Source organism: Lipotes vexillifer, unplaced genomic scaffold, assembly GCF_000442215.2.
Source record: "Lipotes vexillifer unplaced genomic scaffold, Lipotes_vexillifer_v1.1 scaffold611, whole genome shotgun sequence".
In the NCBI taxonomy this organism is placed as follows: domain Eukaryota; kingdom Metazoa; phylum Chordata; class Mammalia; order Artiodactyla; family Lipotidae; genus Lipotes; species Lipotes vexillifer.
In genome coordinates this window covers 160,997-165,616 of record NW_006785619.1, presented here as the reverse complement: position 1 = coordinate 165,616, position 4,620 = coordinate 160,997, and positions in this window count along the sequence as shown.

Here is a 4,620-nt window from a genome sequence, read left to right as displayed (position 1 = left end):
CTGGTAGAGTGCTTTCCTGCTTCTCTGCCTCCTCCCCACACCAGCAAGGAACGAATGACCTCAGGATGGGAACGGGCAGGGTTCCAGATTAACCATCCCTGGGATCATCAGCTGTAAGGCAGTCAGATCTGAGCTCAAGGAAGAACCTCTTTGGCCCACAGAAAGCAAATGGAATCCAGTGGACAAAGCTCTGGGGTGTGTGTGCCATGCCTCCTTGGATTTGCCATCAGAAGACTAACCAGGTTCCACTTTGAAAACACTTAACATCTTGGAGCCTTGGTTTTCTCATCTGTGAAATGGGGTAGTAATTCCTGCCTGGCTTCCCTACAGGTCAGAGGCACAAATGAGATAATGACTGTGAAAGCACCTGTAGATTGTGGAGAGCTAGGTGATTGGCTGATGGCAGCAGTGGCAGCAGCTGGGAGGTGGTGAACTTGATTCTCCTGGTTAGAGACTGATTCTCGTGGCAGAGCCAAGGTCAAACTCTGATAGCTTGTAACATTTTAAACGCAAAGGCCTTCAAAAGTTGAGATTTGAGAAGTGAGTATTAGAGAGGTAAAGGGAAGATGCCACCTCAGCTGCCTAGAAGACTTTGCAAGATCTTCCGGCTCTGGGCAGGGGGATGGCTAGAATGACCTCCAGCAGTCTTCAGACCTGAGGCTGGGGGTTGTCCCCCCAGGCCTGCAGTTCTCTGTTTTCCCTTAGGTTCTGGAGGCAGGCGAAACCTCAGAAGCAGGCTGTTTATCTTTTAGGTTTTTGGGTTTATTTTTAAATTTCTGACTGCAATGGTAATTTTTTCCCTTTCCCTTTCCCCACTTCTCCAGCTCAGCATCAGAAAGAGACCATCTGTCCCCTGCCTTGCTTGCAGCCATTTTAGAACCAGCACAAGGCTGCTTGAATTCTAGGCCCCTCTTCACCTCCCCTCTCTCCCCTACTGCCTGACTTTCTCTCCTCTGCTCCTTCATCTAGCTCCCTGCTACCCGCCTCCTGTGGGCCTCTCCATCCATGAAGACCTCTGGTCTGGATAAAGCCCCCAGCCCAGGGCCTGTGTCTGGGGCAGCCGTGTCTGTGGGGAACCTGGGCATTGAGGTGTGGAGGGGAACTGCTCGCAGCCCGGCTCAGGCAGGGCTCCTGTCTGCGCTGACTGGTTTCTGATCAGCATGGTATTTGTGTCTATGTCTGTGTCGGGTCTGGACTTGCTTCCGCCTCTGCATGTATCTGTGTGTGCGTGTGCGTGTGCGCGCGCGCGCACGTGTGTGTGTTCATTCATGTTCGCGTATATGTCCTCCTGGCGTAGAGACCCAGGAGGAGTGACTTAAAAACTACCCTTCTGCCAGCACATAAGTATCGCTCCTGGTTCCTTTCCCGCCCCTCTACTCGCAGGGCATATACCTGATTTCCTCCCCTCCTGCGCTCCTTTCCAGTCAAAATCCTTCCAATCTGCCGGTAAACAGAGGACGAGTACTTCGCAGTGTGGAACCAGAATAAAAGAAGGCAATTCCTTTCCGCAGTGTGAGGGGTGGGCTTATCCAGAGCAGAGTGGAGCGTCAGTTTTAGAGAGTAATGAAAGCTGGAAAAGGAGTTTTTTGAAGGCCGTCCAGTTTATTACTGGATGTTGCGGACAGTGGGGGATTGAGGAGGTTTTTAACCTTCCTTTCGAGCTCTCCCGTCCAGTTTGTTGGCTCAGTGAGGAGGTGCCATGACGATCCTCCTGCCGGCTTCCTTTTTCCCACGGGAGTATTTGTCTTTATGCTTTGGCCTTGGGCCCGCTTTCCATACTGAGCCCTTGGGGTAGGAATGGGCGTAACACCACACGCTCCCTGGGTTGGCAGGGTTGGCAGAGGGTAGATGGAGGCTGACTCAGGCCTCGGAGGGACACCTTCTGTTGACAGAGGCAGGCGTCTGGACCCCTTGGGTCCTTGGGGCTGTGTCTGCTTTCTCTGCTTGGGGATGAAGGAAGAGGTGACCTGATGAAACTTTTCCTGCCCCTCCCCTACCCCCAGCCCACACTTTCATTCCCATTTGCCTCCTCTTAACCCACGTTCTTTCTCCCAAACACACACCCTCCCATATTTCTTCTCCTGTGCATACATACACGCACATCCTCTATATAGCTGCTCACAGCTAACTGAAGGACATCCAGTGTCCACCCTCCACCAGAACACTCGCCCTCTGCCGCCACCCCGCCCCCCAACCTCTGCCAGCACTGAGTGTGCCTGCATCTCTGTGGGATTCGAGCTGCTGGGGAAACCTGTCTGCCTCTTTCTGGTGGCGGCTCCGATAGAAGGGGTTTAGGGTTAGTGATCTGGTTGGTAGTGGGACTAAGGGATGGGGTTTAAAGCTGCATTTGTACGGCAGTCAGTGTTTTACTGCTTAGATGGTTGGTGTTTGGGAGGCGGGTGGTTTTGAGGCTGCTGATGAGCTTCTAGCAGATTGAAGGTCCCCCTCCCCCAGGCTGTGCCTTGGTACCAGCCCTGCCTTTGCCCCCCCTCTTCCTCTTTGTGTGGGCCTGCTGGGTCACAGGAAGAGCTCAGGAAAACAGGCCTATTGTTTTCCTCAGGGAGGGAGGGTGGGAGGGCCTCTCCAGCCAGCCTAGTCTCAGTACTAGATAAATAGAGGCTCCACAGGCTCTGGCAGCCCCGTTCTTCCAGGCAAGAGGGTGGTTTGGCTCTGGACTCCATTCTGCCGGCTCTCGTTGGTTCCCTCTGTGGACCACAAGTTCCCATTTTCTTTCCCTCGTGGCGGCCTCGCGGTTCTATTTCCCGTCCCCCATCTGTATCACAGGTTTCTCTGAGTCTGTGGTCCTCTGTGGAGTCCTGGTGTGCTTGGCAATAGGAGGAGGTGGGGCTGTGGCCCCCCTCCCCAGCACTTGTCCTCCTATCCCCCCGACCCTGGCACTGGCACCCGCCTCCTGGCAGTGCTCCCCTATTTGGGGTAGGATGGCACCTTGCCCGGGTTAGGGAACCACACTGGTTCAGCAGGAGGACCTGCCAGGGCATATCCCAGTGAATAATCACTGCTGGGCCTGAAGCACAGGAGAGACCAGACCTTCCCTTGTCTCCTTCCCAAGGATTCTCAGCCCTTCCCAAGCTTTAGAGTTCTAGGTCTTTCTAGTTCTTTCTACCATTCCAGCAGCTTCCTAGAATCTCCTGGAATTCTTAATGGATGGGCCCTTCCAGAAGTCTTGTAACTTTAAGACTCATGGGTCAGCAAAAAAACCGGGGGACAGATTTTCCATCCGACCTGCTGCTCCTGCAGCTGCCTCACAAGCAGCCTTACCCCTGGTGTTTAGCATGTGTAACTCTTCTCCGCATGTTAATTCTCTGTGTTAGTGTCTGATTTATAAGCTCCTAGAAGGTAAACCCAAGGTTTAAGAAGGCAGTCTTTGGCAGGCAGTTTAAAAAGATGCTGCAAATGTTGATAATAACAGTTTGCATCTGTTAAATACTTCAAAAACCCCTGTACCCCTCAGGGGATTTCATCTATGTGCAGAGCAGACACATCACACACGTCTCTCCCCACTTGGAGGTGGACGATCTGAAGCAGCACAGGGGGATGCACGTGTTGGAAGAGGTGTTATCGGTGGAACAGCCCTGGGGCTGAGGGTTTGATCTGTCATCTCTGGGCCACTTCAAGAAATGTGACCCTGGGACTTCCCTGGTGGTGCAGTGGTTAAGAATCCACCTGACAGTGCAGGGGACACGGGTTCAAACCCTGGTCCGGGAAGATCCCACACGCCGCGGAGCAACTAAGCCTGTGTACCACAACTACTGAGCCTGCGCTCTAGAGTCCGCGAGCCACAACTACTGAGCCTGTGTGCCACAGCTGCTGAGCCCACGCACTGTAACTACTGAAGCCCGCGCACCTAGAGCCTGCACGCCTGGAGCCTGTGCTCCGCAGCAGGAGAAGCCACCGCAATGAGAAGCCCGCGCACTGCAATGAAGAGTAGCCCTGCTCGCCACAACTAGAGAAAGCCCGCATCCAGCAACGAAGACCCAGCGCAGCCATAGATAAATAGATAGATAGATACATAGGTAGACAGATAGAAATGTGACCCCAAACGAAGGCCCAACACAGCCATAAATGAATGAATGAAAGAAATGACCCCAAACCTGAGGGGCTGGCCTCCTTTTGCCCCTTCTGTCCACCCCTTCATCCTGATTCCACCGTGACCCCAGACCGCACCTCTACATTTCTAGGTACCCACACACTAATTGTGAGGGAGCAGTTGGGGTTTTCTCCTTTTCTCCTTCCCGTGTCCTGCAGCCGTGGCTCACGGCTCCCCGTCCTTGAGCTTCAGCTATCATCCCCACCGCCACCCCATCCCAGCCAGTCCTCAAACATCGATGCATAAACTCTTTCACGTTTTTCTCTTGGGAAATAGTCACAGCGTTCATTTTTCACCTAATCTCAGTTAGTCCTACTCCTGCATTAAAATGATTCCTTGGTTTCCAGAGAAGGAAAAGGAGAATGCCAGTTGGTGCTGGCCAGGGTCAGAGTAACTGCTTTGTTGTCTGTCAGAGCTCTGTTCGCCATCTTCCCCTTGTGCTGTCTCCAGATACGAGCTGGGGCGGGCGGGGGGGGGGGGGATCCAGGGAGCCCCTCGAGGGGCTGCAGAGC